The 15,645-nt window shown below is 52.0% G+C and overlaps 1 protein-coding gene and 1 long non-coding RNA gene across 3 annotated transcripts in view; one reads left to right on the top strand and one right to left on the bottom strand.

Moving 5' to 3' along the window:
• The window catches only part of RBPMS (RNA binding protein, mRNA processing factor), a 178,464-nt gene extending 170,638 nt beyond the window's left edge, over positions 1 to 7,826 (top strand). Inside the window, exons 8-9 of one of the 2 annotated variants that reach the window (XR_006964313.1) lie at positions 1,226 to 1,329; positions 7,476 to 7,826. The gene's annotated coding sequence lies outside the window, so the exon portion shown is untranslated. The remainder of the gene's footprint in view (positions 1 to 1,225; positions 1,330 to 7,475) is intronic. The other variant, XM_047091265.1, reaches the window with a different exon arrangement.
• On the bottom strand, positions 1,323 to 7,481 carry LOC124520383 (uncharacterized). The gene is made up of 3 exons (XR_006964314.1): positions 7,029 to 7,481; positions 4,927 to 6,640; positions 1,323 to 2,224 (listed from the first exon to the last, which is right to left on the bottom strand). It is a non-coding gene; the product is annotated as an uncharacterized LOC124520383 (long non-coding RNA).
• Positions 7,827 to 15,645: the final 7,819 nt, after the last annotated feature.

Genomic DNA, 15,645 nt, shown 5'->3' with positions numbered 1-15,645 from the left:
TTATTTTCCTGTCCTCAAGTGACCCAGCCTTTCCTAGGAAACTGGAATTTCATCTACTTCTCTTTTAATGTTTTTAAAGTGAAATTCTGGGGAAAAGTTTCTTTTTTCCTTAGTTCTGTGAAGAGAGCTGTCCTGGGAAAGCAGGCTTTCCATCAGCCTCACTTGTGATCCCAGAGGACAGCTCAGCCCCGGTCCAGTCTCCATCCGAACCCCGGTGGGGTGTGGGGGAGCTGCATCCCGTGCCGGCAAACCAGCGAGACCATAAGGGGAACCTGAGGTTTGCAGCAGCACCCTGTGCGCCCCCGTTCACGAAGCACTGCGTGTCTGAATCGGCCCCTCTGCAGGAAGGAGAGTAGCACTGCCCAGGGCCGGACATTCAGGCCTGTTACGGGGAACACGGCCTCTGGCGTCCTCGTGCTGGGAGTCAGCTTCCTGCATCGGCCCTGGAATTCTCGTGAAAACCAGCTGGCTCAGAGGCAGTCATGCCTGCAGAAGAATATTAAGAATTTATGATTTGCTGGATCTCAGCACCTTCATATTTCAAAATTCTCAAACCCTAGGGAATGGGATATAGTCACAAATGTTTCGTTTTAGTTTCTGTTTTCCAGAAGGTGCTTAGAGCAAAATCGAGCTCATTGGTGCATGTGACCGCACAGGATCCTCCTGGAGAATTGCTTTTATGGCCTTGGGCTGATCAAAGTTGTGGTCTGAGGCAGCTCCTGGAGTTGTTTGGGTTTGGGGCGCTTCCTTTCTTTGGGGGCTGGGGGAGGGCCTTCAGGTCCTGAGTCCTCTCCCCGATGGGGCTTCTGAGCGGTCCTGGGGACCCGGGTCTCAGGACTGTGTGTGCAGCTTTGCTCTGCCCCGCCACATGGTGGATACGCTCGTGCCCTTGAGTGAGCGTGTGAAGACCGCATCTCCCATGGCACGCTTCTCTCCAGGTGCCCTTCCCCCTGGGCGCCACACTCAACTGCCAGAGTCCTTCCCCTCTGACCACGTCCTGAGACTTCGAGCCGAGAGCTTCCGTGCCGCTGGCGTAAGGCCGTCCTCACGTGGTACCTGTCCCCCAGCTCCGCATCGGAGGCCTTTGGTCCCTTTGGCATTGGCTCTCTGCTCTTTGCCCTACAGAACAGGCTGGCCGTCAGGCCTCAGGGAACCCGAAGAGTGGGCCGGCCCCGGGTTGGAGGTCACTGCACCCGTGAATGGCTGATCTCTTCCCCCATCGCAGGTTCCAGGTGTGTGATGGTGGCTGCGATCTGTCTTGTGGGTGTTAATGCCATCTTCGGCGGTGGCGACCGTACTCGAGCTGTTCCACGAAACTGGAGCGTGCCGGTGAGTTCCACGGTCAGAGGCCGAGCAGGCCCTCGGGGAAGTGGCATGTCCCGGGCAGGGCACGGTGGTGTCAGACCAGGGTGGGAGGTAGTCCCAGGCCCTGGGTGACGAGGCCCAGCGGTCTGGGTGTTCCCACCCCCAGATGGTTCTGATGGGTGTTCTGGGCGGAGACATGCTGTGGGGAAAGCTGGGGTCAGGGCTTTGCTCTCCATTAGCTCCTCCAGCCCCAGCCTGCGTAGGGAAGGGACCCCGGGAGAGCAGGCTCTCGCAGCACCTCTCCCTTCCCTGGTGGGGCCGATGGCTGGCAAGGCTGTCCACACCGCCTTGGCCCACAGCTTGTGGAAGGAGCTGTTCCACCTGAGGGGGTTTACAGATCAACGACACTTTGCCCTTCGGGCCTTTAAACCGTTTTTGGAAATTAACCATTTTGGTGAGACTCTTTTTTAGATGTAGTATGTATATATTCCTTCTGACTTATGAATCCAATTATACTGAACATAGTGCAACCCTTTCCCGATGACTCAGACATTCTTGTGACCCTCTTTGGAAAGAAGTGGTTGCCCTTGGGCACAACTGAGGTAGGATTCTTACTGAATTCCTCCCGACTCTGGACTTTCCTTCTGGGTGATGAAGGTGATTTTGGTGATTTGGTGATCTGTTCATCTCTTCAGTTGATTATCAGCTGTTCCTCCTTAATTCATCAGCTTCTAGCAGCATGTGTTGTCTTAAAACAATAACGTAGCGTTCCCAGAGGTGACCGGCCTGCCGGGTGCGACACGAGGGGCTTCTAGTCTCTCTGGAAAACTTGGCCTTGAACAACAGCCATGCCAAGGGCAGGCCAACGGCGGTACGTCTCGGCCCAAATAAGGCAGCAAATTTCATCCCTAAAAGGGGCCTGTCAAGAAAAGATGAGTCAGAAAGAGGGCAAGATTCCTGCTAAGGACAGAGAACCAAGCAGATCTAGCCAAGGAGGTCGTTAGCACATTTTTGGGACTTAGGTAATTTCTTGCTCAGAATAGCGCCCGTCCATTGGCAGACATACCTCGGGTGCCAGGTTTCGGATCCTACCTCCTCCTGCCTGGACAGGAACCCAGCCACCTGCACTTGGGGTCTTTTTCCCCCACTGATGGGTTTCTCCCACTGACCAAACTGGAAAATGGTAAACGTTTTCCACATCATGTAGGGTGGCTAATATTTATCCCACTAATTCCAGAGCTTTCTAACACATCAGATTCTCCTTTTGCCATGGTTCTTTTAATAGCAATGCCCATGCTGTTCTTACCGATATTATCACCTGGTAAAACTTTCTTAAAAGTCAAGTTTTGTTGGGGTCTTTTCTCCCTCTGCTCTGGCAAACTTTAAGGACCCATACAATTTTTTGGAAGCAAGTTAGAATGATTTTTTTTTTTAATGCAATAAATTGACCCAAACATCAGCAATTCAGGGCAAATGCGGATCAGCCCCGTCAGGAAGCGGCAGCTGGAGCACAGGGTGACTTCATTTAGACAGCGGAAGGGCCTGGTGACCTGGAGCAGACAAGAGGTGGGGGTGGATCCGGGACTCAGGGAGGAGCCGAGTTGGGTTGCGGGCCGCTGGCCAGCATGGGCTAGACAGGGTGCAAGGTGTCGTCGGCACTAGCCATGTTCACCTTGGGGCTTGCCAGTTCTGGGGCCGTCCGTGGAAGATCGAGTTTGGAGGAGGCCTGACATTAGCACTGCTTCCGGCCTGCCCTCATGAGCCCTCGGAGGGCCTGGACCGTGAGGAGGCTGAGCCTTCTCTGGCCAAGTGTGGAGCTGGAACCCACACGGGGAAGCAGCTTACTGGCCCATGCTTTGTGCTGGTTTCTGGGGCTGACAGGCGCACAGGGGGAGAGGTGGCCAGGGGTGTGTGTGTAGAATGTGGGGGAGGAGTTTCCAACTCCAGAAGACTGTTCTGGAGACTCGAGACTATGAGCCTTTTTAAATGTTAGTAGCTAGGCTTTTTATTACAAATTAATGTTGGTATTTGATTTTTTTAGGCCAACAGGTATAAAATGAAAACTGTGTCCCATGTTTATTGGGAGTTGGGTTGGGGGGGATATTCATTACCTGACTTTGGGGAGAAATGAATACATGTTGGAGAGACTCTTGGGGAAGAATCACCAGTAAATAGGTCAAGTGCATGTAGAAGGATGGGGGAAACAGTCTCACTGTCGGGAGAAAGAGCTCCAGTTGAGTCCGGGAGGAGCAGCCACGGCCAGGGTTGGCGTCGCTCCTGAGCCGCAGGCAAGTGCCTTGGCCCCAAACCCAGCAGCAACCCCTGCACCGAGGGCCACAGGCCGACCTTTTTGATTGAGGACAACTGACACGAAACGTTTCCGAATTGTAGAATATTCTTTCAGAGAGCAGCATTCTCCGTGCTCTTCAATGGAGACTGTTGTGCCTGACCCCAGACTAGATTGTCTACGTGCATTTTCCTCCCTGTGTGTCCTGTCACGTGCACGGTGTGGTTCAGCCCCCACCCCTTCAGGAAAGGCTCTGTGGGGAGAGGCCGCCCTGCAAACGGAGCCTGACCCCCCCCCCCCGCCACCCAGCCCCCACCCCTCCGTGGTGCGCTGTGTTCCCGGATGTCTCTGTGTTCTGTTTAAAATGTCCTTGTTAATACATTCCAAGGTTTGAACTCCGTTCTTAGCTAAACCCCTTCCTTGTTTACAGGGACTGAAATAGCCACATTCTGACCTTCTGTTCAGTCTGGGAACATCTATGGCAATGTGGACGCATTCTTTTCCCATGTGAGAATTACATCTACACGGCACAGTTATGGAAAAGCTCGGGAAACTATCAGCTCTCCTCCCCTCTCTTCTCTCTTCCCTCCTCCCTTCCATGGGTTTTCACCTCAAAGCCTGTCTAATCAGCCGAGATTACCCAGCCCCACACACCTTGCTTCCTGCTCAGGAGGAAGGGGACAGAGTGATGGGAGGTCAGGGTGGGCTGCTTATTGTCCCGGGAAGCCAGAAGCACCCTCCCACCCCCTCCGCCCCCCAAACTGCTTCCTGGGGCAGCCCCCTGTCAGGGCCAGAGCTGCCCCATGCAGGTGCTGAGGGTGCTTCTCAGGCACCCCAGCCACGGGCTTCTCAGAGGGGGGTGGGATCAAGTCTTAGGGTCACATGCCATTTATTACCCATCGTTCTTGTCTCCTTTGCTGCCCCAGAGTGCAAGTGTCGGAAGTTTTGCTACACGCAGGTAATGATGTCTGGGGTGGAGAAACGAGGACATAGTCTTAGGGAGGAAAATTACCCTTCAGGAGGCCAAACCAATGGCCTGGACAGGGAGGACTCCTCGTGAGGACGCCGAGGAGAAAGGCCTGAAGGCTGAAGTGCCCAGGGAAGGCCGGAGAGGTGGCACTCCCTCCGAGTTCTGAGAGGAGTTTGTGAGGACAGAAGAAGGGGGGTGTAAGCATATGCCCCACAGGTTCTTGTCAAAAGTGGGTTCTGACCAAGCTTTGAGGGCCTCGAGGGAAGTGGTAGGGATTCGGGTCTTGGGGAGGCAGGTGAGGGGTTTTCAGAAGCTTTGTCACCTTGCCCGCAGCAAAATGAAGAGTCAAGTTAGAAACACATACCGGGAGAGGCAAACCCAAGACGGTGATGGTGGTGTCGGGAATTAGCAGTCGTCCGTGTCACCAGGGGCCGGGTGGAGGGACAGTGACACAAGTGGCGGGGGCGGGAGCTGGAGCCGTGTTATGGTGAGGCGGTGAGTCTGGGTTCAGAGGTGGTGCTTTTGAGGTCACGGCACCAACGTCCAGGGCACAGCTGACAGCGATGGGGACAGTTGTCTGGGAACTGGCTGTGGAACCAGAAAGGCCAGCAGTAGCAACGTGCACTTACCCAAGGATGGTTGTTGAGCAGAGAAGGCAGACCCGCCGGGCCCCTCCCCAGGGCTGGAGGACACCGTGGGCACCTGGTCCAGCCTAAGCTCGCGGGCAGGTGTGCACACACATGGAACATGGCCTGTGCTCCTCCGCCTGTCCGTTCAGTCCTTCCTCTCTGTCCCTGAAGGCAGTGTGGCAGCTTGGGTTTCAGCAAAGTCTCGGTAATGATTCAAGACTGCCCCCCCCCCCGTTTTTTTTTGCCGCGTCCCCACGTGGGGTCTGGGCTGCCTTCCCAAGATGGCGCTCTGCGAGCCCCACATGCAGGCCCCGCAGGTTCCCAGCATCCAGGGGCTGCCGAGCGCTGTCCCCTGTGAATTGTTCCAAAGTAGGAACAGCCATAGGGTGACGGCTGTTCCTAAGAAACGGCTTCCGGGAATCAACACACGGCTCGGACTGCTGGCCCATGATCAAGTTTGGGATGACGTGGAACTTGTCATTCCAGACCTGACAAGCCGCGGGAGGGCAGGGGAGAGAGCATCTCATGTCCACTTCCTCGAAGCAGGTTTCCGTTTCTGTGGCCGCCCAGACCCGGGGACGCAAGGGGGCACTGCCTCCTCCCAGTCTGGTGGGGAGGCTCCTTCAGTGTAGTTCAAGGGCAGCAGGTCAGGCATTTGAGGGACTGTGAGGTCACGGGGTCATTGGGAAGGTCAGCTGCTCCAGCCCCAGAGATCATGCTTGGCACCATGGCCCCTGCCACCCGCCCGGGGCTGCTCCGTGCCGCACATGCCTGGAGTGTGGGACCCTGGTGCCCCAGCCGGGTTCAAGTCAGGGTGCGGCAATGGGATGTAGCTCTCAAGAGCGGCCCCTGCTAAGTGTCACAGGTCTTGTGTCGTGTACCTAAGATGGGGTGTGCATAGTCCCGGCCCACTCTGCTTTCTCCGTCACCAACCATCTGCCGAGTGACCGGTGATCCCCCCGCCTGTGCTGGGCCCCCAGGGGAGGCAGAGCGGTCAAAGTGAGATTTCCAGAAGGAGTCTATCTCCTGCGCTCCTGCCATTTCAGAGAGCTCTGCTGAGAAGATGAGGCAAGGGTGGAGGGTCATGGAGGTCAAGCCTTGCAGAGCTTGACCTGGGAGCATCTCCAACCCCAGGGCTGTCTGGCTGGGCCTGTGAAAAGCACAGTTAACTGATGTACTGGCACCAACTGAATAGTGGCAGCGGGCTCGAGAGACTGGTGAGTGTCACCTGCATATTACAGTTGAGGCTCCGAGTGTCCAGATCCCTGCCCTCGAAAGCTGCACCCCGATTTCTCTCTGGGGGGATTTTACCGTGATCCATAGGTCTGTGGTAATTATGCTGGATCTTCTGACTTGCGGCCCATTGCTTCTGCCATCATCTACGAACCAGGCCGTGCCAGGGTTTGCCGGGTCGCAGTGCACGTGCAGCCAGCACTGGGCGGGTCTGGTCTGCATAGGAGTATTAGCTCGTCCGGTTAGTGATATTTGTTCACAGAATGCTTCTCACTTCAGGATTTACTGCTAAATACACATCCTCTTAAATCAGTTTAACTTCAGATAGTTAGATGGGTGGTTACTAATAATGCCATTTTCTTTATAGCTTCCTCCCCCCCCACACACAGAAGCATTTCCCTGTTCAAAATTCTAGTGTATGCAGAGCTACTTCTGCATAGACCTTTGTGTGCCTTTTTATTTATTTTTGAGAGAAAATTCCACGCAGGCTCCTCAGTGTCAGCATGGAGCCTGACACAGGGCTCGAACTCACAAACTGAGATCATGACCTGAGCTGAAGCTGGATGCTTAACTGACTGAACCACCCAGGTGCCCCTTTACGTACCTTTTCCACAACCATAAATTTAGGAGTCTGATGTGTTGGTAGAATGGCGAGAAAATGGAGCTGGACAGAGTTAGAGGTTCTGCAGTCTTCACCTAGGTGAAGCAAACACAGGACCGCAATGGGACTCAGCAAAGTCTCAGTGATGATCCGAGACTGCCCCTTCCCCGCCACCACATGTGAGCATTTCCTTGCAAGTGCAGGGGAAGAAGGTCTTGAAAGGTTTCTGGTAAGAGATAAATACGTTGCCCATGTATCTAAGGTGAGAACGTTGCTGCTCTCGTGAGGGATCTTTGGAGGGTCAGGAAATCTGTTCTGTGCACACAGGCTGCTGCAGAGACGCCCCCACGAATGTCCCGGGGGTCTCCGCCCTGAGTACTCTCCCCTGCGCGGTCCCACAAGCTTGGAGGAGGGTGAGGTCTCCCCTCACACGTGTTCTTTCTGTTTCAGGCTTGAACAAACCTTGCCCAGTTTTGATCCCTTCAAGACTTTGCCACAGCCTCTATCACACATCTGTTTTTCTCGAAGAAAAAAAATATAATAAAAATGTTTTACTCTTTTACACTGTATAATTTTAAGAAATAGTGTGTTATTTGTGAACGCATGGTCTGACCTTTCTGTACAGTTTGGAGATATTTTCAAACGAAACATAAAAGATGTCAATAAAACCAAGAGAGTGAGTATTTTTATACTAAACATTTTAAGTATGAGAGGACGGGTGATCTTACACTGGGTTGGATCAGTTTTTTGTGCTTGACTTTTGAATGCTTGTTATTAAAAATATCTATTTTTTTCTTCCAAGCCGCATGTTTGAGGCATGTTTTTAAACGTTACAAAATTTCCGGAATCGTATTGTGAATGTATAGCCATCTGCTTGCCTGGCTCGAGTCCAGGGGACGTTAGGACCGTGGTGTGAGGGACAGAGCTGCATCCTGTAGCCCTAGGCGCATCTCCCCCGTTCTAGTAGGACCCTTCCCCAGGACGGTCAGAAGCGTCCAGGAGCTTCTACATGATGGCATGCCGACAGCTGGACAAAGAGGCCTGGCTTTGGTCCGCACTCCTGATCAGAGCGGGCCATCAGCCCCAGCAGCTCCGGAGGAGCCCACGCAAACAGGGGGCCCAGGTTTGGGTTCTGCTGTTTCCTTACATTGATCCTGCTCCCCCCGGGTGTGACCCCCCCACTGGCGCACACGCCTCCCCCAGCGGGCATGGGGCAAGGGAGGTGGCCTTGCCCAACCTTGCCTGGCTACCAGCGGTGGCTCTGATCTCCCAAGTGATTTTGCAAAACGTTGGTTGAACTGAGCTGGCGTTCCTGAGTCTGGGCAGCACCGTGCCAGATGAAGCACTTAGAACGTTCTCCCAAAGCCTGTGTGCTCACTGTGACGCCAGTCGCCCCTGTGCCCACAGAGAGAGGGCGCGGCCGGTGGGCGTCTGCAGTGAACACCGTGGAGCTAGCTTCGCAGCCTCAAAACCAGCCTGTGACCACTCGGTCTCTCCCCCTTGTGGCCGAAGAGCCGTGTGTAAAAATAAATCCTCTGCTGCTAATACAGCTAAACATCACACAAGCCTGCTCGCTCACAACGTGAAGCCTTAAATGTTTTAATGATTATGTGGTTGGTTCTGGGATGTGTGGGGTCGTTTCTTTTCCATTAGAAATAAAGATACCAAGAAGCTTTTAAAGGTCATTACAAAACCAGTGGACAAGAAGAGCCACGGTTGAGGTGGTTCAAGCCCTGCTAGGCCTTCAGCACCGCCTGGCCCTTGGGGGAGACGGACATACGCTTGTTTCTAAGGAAGACAAATTCAACACAGTCCACTATACTTTCATACGCTGTTTAAAGGTACTTCACCATTGTCATTTTTAAAAATGAAGTGCTTCTCCCAGCTGTCGCACCGTTGCTTGGCAAATTCCTTTCTGCAAGCTTGTCAAGTGCGTCATCGCCCCGCTGCGGCCCAGCGGATTCCTTTCTCGTTTTCGGCGCTGACAAAGCTGAGAACAGACTGAGGAAGAGTCTAGGGATGGGACAGCCGGAGACGACGACTGGGGGCACGCGGTGACACGCTGACGCCCGAGACCCCTGCCCCTTGCGGCTGCCCTCCCGAGCCGGCAGGAAGGCTCCCAGTAGATCCCACCCTTCCCGTGCCTGTTGCTGCACCCAGCAGCCTCCGCATCCACCTCAGCCTGCAAAGCTTTAGCTCAAGAGGATCTGAAGCCGATGAAGGAAGGGTCTGGTTGGTTTTCTGCCAACTTAAATATACTAAGTGATGAGCCAGGAATCGACAGCGATGACAATGAAGTGATTTGGTCACCACCCCCCCCCCCAAAGGGAGGGGAAAATCCGCAGTGCTCAATTCTGAGTAACGGCGACAGCGAGCAATAACTATTCGGTAGTCTCGGTGGGCACTGACTGCCTCCCTTTTGCAGAGGGACTGTCCACCAGAAGCAGGGGCCAGGCACGCCCCCCCAATGTCCCAGAGCCCCGGCAGGACCATAGGAAACCAATACACAGCCCCCCTGAGCCCCCCACGACCACCACACCAGCCAGGCAGCGTAGGAACAGAGGGCGGCTCGCCCCGAAGGAGAGTCCCTCTGCAGCCTGCCTCGGGCCACCCTGCCCTGGACGTCACCACCACGTCCGCCGCTTTTTCACAAGGGGCCTTAGGATGGGTGGACCAGCGCCCCAGTCAGCACCGTGCTGATGGCCGCAGGTGACGTGCAAGCAACAAGAATGGAGGGTATTTCCCGATCTAACGTGAGCGCCAGATACATACCCACTGACCAGTTAAACACCAGCTTCATGACAGTCTGAAAAACTGCCTTTTCTGTCACCTGGTGAGCAGGAATCCCATCATTCTTTTGGAGTTGGGAACTTGGGAGAAGAAAAACGTCTGTTCCCTCTGGTGCGTGTGCATAGCGTCCCAGGCTGCAGGCTCCTAGAACTCGGCCAGCCATCTGTTTGTTTTGTTCCCCAAACAAACAAGTGCTCCCAAACAAGTGTTCACTTGTACCACTTGTGAGCACAAGACTAGCTATCAAACTGACACCTGAAATTAAATACTAGGCCTCTGCCTCTGTGGTAAAACTGCAAATTCAAAGAAATTTGGACAAGAACCTTAAAACTTACAAAATGACAGTCACATTTTCCAGGTAATCATCTCTGGGCTTCATATTCACCGGACCCAGTGCTCGCATCGATGTTGGACCAGCAGGCAATCACCACCGTCATCTGTGAGTTCCCCACAAATCCGGGCATCTTTGGGTCCTGAGTCGTGTGGCATATGGAACCTTCTGGAGAATGAGGCAGGCATGTCTGACATCTTTGAATTGTCTCTCTTCACAGCCAGTATCAGGGCAACAGGAATACACTAGCTATCTCTGAGGGTTCTGGGCTGGGTGCCTGTAGCGGGAGGAACACGTTCGGATTCCCTGTGTTCCATACCACCAGGGACATGCAGATTTTGGGTAAAAGGAGCTTTCCTACCCAGTTTCCTCTTAACCTTCAACTCTAAGTCCCACACCTTCTCTTGACATCACACACTCCAACATTCTTAGAAGGCACAAGAATACTGGCCACTGGTGAAGTGTTACCTGAAACTGTAGTCAAGACACCTACACTAAAATGCTGTGATGTTGAAAAACCATATGCAGGTAGCTAACTGCTTAGGGCCCCAAATTAGGAAAAATTGAACACTGCCACGATTAAGCTCTGCTGCGGAACCTTCTAGAAGTACTGAAGTGGCAGTCATGCCTCCCTAAACTGACCAGGATCTGTAACTGCCCCAAGTCCCCAAAGATACCAGCAATGCCACAAGAATTCCTCCTCTTCCTTTGTCCTTTTCCACAGCACCACGCACAGGTGCTATTTTCCCACTACTTCCAGAGACAAAACCACACTGCCTCTCGCTCTGTAAGGAAGGAAAGTGGCCCCGTCCCCGCAAATGAGAATTTACTTTGCCCATAAACATGACAGTGAGCTTTCCATCCTCCATTGCTCACACATCTCTCTTGCTTAAAATCCACCTGAAGCTCTGACCAGGCTAAGTAGCACTAAATTAGAAAATTAGGGCATATTTTTTTTTTTTAATGTTTATTTCTGAGAGGGGAGGGGAGTGGCAGGGAGAGGAGATGGAATCCCCAGCAGACTCGGCACCAGGGCAGGTGCTTAAACTCAATCCAAACTTGGAGAAATGCTCACGTTACAATTACCTGAACAAGGACCACTTTCCCCTAAAACTAGAACACAGGCCTTGGGAGGGAGGGGCTCAGCAAGAAAGCCAAACCTGACAAAAGTCAAGTGCAAGGTAAACCTGCTGTTGGTGTTTCCGGAGCTGGTCTTGCCAAATTCAGGCTATCCTTGGCATCCTGTATTTTTACTTTTAAAAACTACTTAAGTCTTTGCATTGGATATCTTTTGAAGTATGAGTACTGCACAGTTCCAGGTGGTTGAAAGTCACTGGGTTCTCACAAGGTCTTGCTTGAAACCACATGGTCTGAGTCCCAGGGAGCACGCAGGCCCAGCCCCCTCCCCGCGGAGCCTGTGGCAGCAGCCCGCTCACTCTTGTCAGGCACCAGCCACATTTATTTCTAATTGAAGTCCTTCTGTGAAATGCTCTTCTTTCTTCTTCACTACAGTCAGAAGGAAGGTCAACAGGCAATGCCAAGGCCTATTCTGGCTCTGTGTTTCCAAAGTGCACTCACTCAGGGCACCTGGCTGGCTGAGTCGGTGGAGCAGGTGACTCTTGATCTCGGGGTCACGAGTTTGAGCCCCACGTAGGGTGCACTCCCCCACCACGACACCACCGCAACAGGGCAGGGATCCCATTAGTGTAAGAAGTGACTTAGAGGCCCTTGAACCTGTCCCCCCTCTGCCCACAGAACACCTAGCAGGACAAGCTCAGGACAAGCTCCCAAAACACACACTGGGAAAGAACGGAACGTCCCACCCAAGGACAGCAATGCATTGATGACCAGCCATTGCCGCTGTCCATACACCAGCCTTGCCGCACGGGGACAGTGCTGGTTGGCTTGCTAAGAACAATCCAAAGAAGCCTTAGGAAACCCAAAATCTTCCTGACAAATGAAACCTATAAAAACAGTGGCTACAGGGAAGAGGGGAGGTGGAGCCTCACCCCCTTTGCCTCGGAAAGTCATTAGCTGGTAGGAAAGGGGGAGTTTATAAATCCAAATGCCATAATCCCATGTCCAGAACATGTCTTCTCTGCTTATGATTTCAAACGGCTCACAAAACGGGTCAAGGACTGCACATTCGCTGCGCCCTCCCTACGAACACTGACTGGAAACAGTGGGAGGCCCCACACTGCCTTCTTGTCGATACCCTGCTCCAGGGGTCCCAGCTCCCACCAGCATCTGGCCATGCTTCCAGGCTGTGATGGCGGCAGCCACAGGTTCAAGGTTTACGTCTTGTCCGGGCACGGCTGCATCTGTCTCAGCTATCCCCTAAGAGCTCCGGTGACTGTCATCTGTTGGAGATCAATATGGTCTTCACCATTTCACTCACCCAGCCACACCCCTTCCCAGTTGCTTTTTTTTTTTTCCTCTTCCCAGTTGCTTCTAAACGCCCAGCAGCTGCCGCAGAAATGGGCAGAGGCAAGAACAGGACTTCAACTCTAACTTGAATTTCTGGTGGATATGGTTTTAGACGCCCAGAAGCCCATGTAAAATATTTCTTCTTAGTGAGACACAACTGGGACCCTGTCACAATTTCCCACAGAGGCTGTGACCCGATCCCCGTACCACAAGAAGGGGTATATGGAGAAAATTCTCTGCTGCACAGCAGGCAAAGCGGATCAAGTCTTCACACACACACACAAAATGCAAGTGAATGAGGTAAAGCTACTGAATTTGCACGTGTGACAATTTAGCAAAACACTGCATTTCTCTAGACCTCAATTTCCTCAGTTCTGAAATGAATTTAGACAAGAGAACAGAAATCAGTTATCAACCTGGTTTATAATACTGGTGAGCACAGGCTTGGCTAGAAAGTACTAGCAATACATACCTGGCAATAAAATATCTTACCTTGAGAATCCGGGATGAGGGCCTTCGTGTCTGTCTCCTTGCCAAACAAGCTGAAGTGCTTGAGATGTCCAAAATGCATTTCCAGGCCATATCACCAAGATGGCGACACAGGTTGTTCCTGACTTTGCTTCCCCTCACAAGAACAACTATACAAGGACAAAATACCACAGAGAATTCTGGAACACAACAAAGGCAAGGCTGAAGCACCCTCCTGTACCCCGGAGACCAAGACAGACCATATCAGAAGAATAAAAGCGCGACTACCCACAGACTGCACTGCCCTCCCCTAGACCTGTGGTTCCTCCAGGGGAAAAACAGCCCAGGGTGGCCATCAAGCTCCCCAGTCATGGGTCACTTCTTAGGAGCCCCGACGCCAGTCTGGCTACACAGAGATTTCAGGGGAATCTATGGAGCTTGACCAGGAGAATCTGGTGATGACAGAGCAGGGAGGAAGGGCTTGCAACAACCAGCACTTGGATCTCAGCAGCCCACATTCCCACTTGCAGCGCCCAAGGAGCAGTTCTAGCGGTGGCTTTGTTGTCCATCTGCAAAAGCAAGTCAGTGACACAGTATGACCAGGGAAGTCAGTGGGGTGCAGATCTGCCTGATTTGGGTCCTCAAACGAAGAGACTTTACAGCCCTAGAGGGAGTGGAGTCATAAGCCTAGCCAATGGTGAGTGTAGCTCTCGGCCCTGCCAGACCAGAGAGCCTGGCCAGAATAGCTAGAAAGCCACGTAGCCCACAGCGCTCAGTCTGGCAGGCAGACCTCAGCAGTCTGCAGAGCAAAGCCAGTAGCCCTGTTCAGCCAGAGAACATGGCATGTGGGTTGGCTTGAGTCAAAACAACAAAGTCTTGGGGTACCTGGGTTAAGCGGCTAATTCTTTATTTCAGCTCAGGTCATGATCTTACTGTTCAGGACTGCAAGGCCCATGCTGGGCTCTGGGCTGACAGCACGGAGCCTGCTTGGGATTCTCTCCCTGCTTCTTTCTCCCCCACTCACATGCACTCTAAGTAAATAAATACACTTAAAAAAAAGTCTTACCGGCCTTTAAGCTAGTTCTCCTGCTAAGCCTGCGCAGGGAAACTAAGTTATGGCCTCAGCCATTGCTGAATACAGCATTTAGCCCAGCCAGCCAGGGAACCTCACCAGAGCACACAGTGTGCTTACAGTAGCACTTGAACAGAGAGCACAGAGCGTGATCCCCATCTGCAGAGCAGAACCATGGGCCCCAACTAGCCAGGGAATTCAATGTTCAGCCATGCCTGATTTGGGGACGCAAACTGAGCCGTGCAGGCAGGCCCTGGGGCCTGTCCTGCTGCCCTCCCAGTGCAGAGAAGCTAATTCATAGCCCCACCTACTGAGTACAGTACCCAGTCCTGACCATCTAGAAAGCCTGACCACAGAACCCAGGCAACCGTGGAGCCCATCCTATAGACCCACTTTGCCAGGGAACCAAGCCAGCAGTCCTACCCGACTGATCTCAGCCAGTAACACCCCCAGCACCCCTGAGCTCAGAGCCCGGGCAGTGACTTCATCAAGAAATAGACCTGACAGCAAGCCCTACCTGCCCAATGACATTACCAGCAGACACGTCCAGAAAACCAAACTGTCTGTGCCAAAGTAAACATGTACAGTCTTGAGACAAATGGAGATCTGTGAACTGCCAAAGAATTCCAGATATTCCTTTTGAGATGTAGTGATTACAAGAACACACAGACAACGTCAAAAAACAATCAAAGAACAAAACTGTAAGTTCAATAGTGAAATAGAAAGCGTTAAAAAAATCCTAGAACTGAAAATAAAGTGACCCCACTGAAGAACTTAAGTTTGAAAAGCAGACTCTCCCATGTAGAAGAATCAGCAAACTGGGGGAAAGGACACTAGAAATTATCCAGTCCGAGGGGCAAAAAGAAAAAAGAATGAAAAGGAGTTAGAAAACCTACAGGATTTACTGGACACAATCAAAAGAAACAATATTCACATTATGGGAATTCCAGAAGGAGAAGAGAGAGTGTATGTAAAGCAATAATGGCAAAAGACTTCCCAAACCTAGGAGAGTGTTACATCCAGATCCCAAGGCCCAGAGGACCCCAAAAAGGTTGAACCTGAATAGGGATACACCAAGACACGTTAAAAAAATTGTCAAAAGTCAAAGACAGAATTTTGAAAGCAAGAGAAAAGGAAATGATTTACAAAGAACCCACATAAGACCACCGGAGGATTTCTAATCAGAAACGTTTCAAGCCAGGGGAGAATAGGATGACCTATTCAAAATGTCAAAAGAAAAATAAACCTGTCAACCAAGAATTCTATACTTGGAAAAGCTGGCCTTTAGAAATGGTGAAATAAAGACTTTCCCCAAAAAACAAAAGCTGAGGGAAGTCAACACCACCACTAGACCTGCCTTACAAGAAATGCTAACGGGAGTTCTTGGAAGTAAAAAGACACTAATTAACATTGAAAAACCACAGAAAGTAAAACTCACCGGTAATGGTAATATAGTCAAGGTCAGATTCTGTAACATGATAATAACAGTGCACAGTTCACTTAGAACTCTAGTTTAAAAGTTAAAAAATAAA

This window comes from Lynx rufus, unplaced genomic scaffold, assembly GCF_022079265.1.
Source record: "Lynx rufus isolate CCGP_SWC_20201006 ecotype Redwood Valley unplaced genomic scaffold, mLynRuf1.p SCAF_3, whole genome shotgun sequence".
NCBI lineage: Eukaryota > Metazoa > Chordata > Mammalia > Carnivora > Felidae > Lynx > Lynx rufus.
The sequence above is the reverse complement of the archived record's forward strand: the minus strand, read 5'-3'. Positions and strand labels throughout refer to the sequence as shown.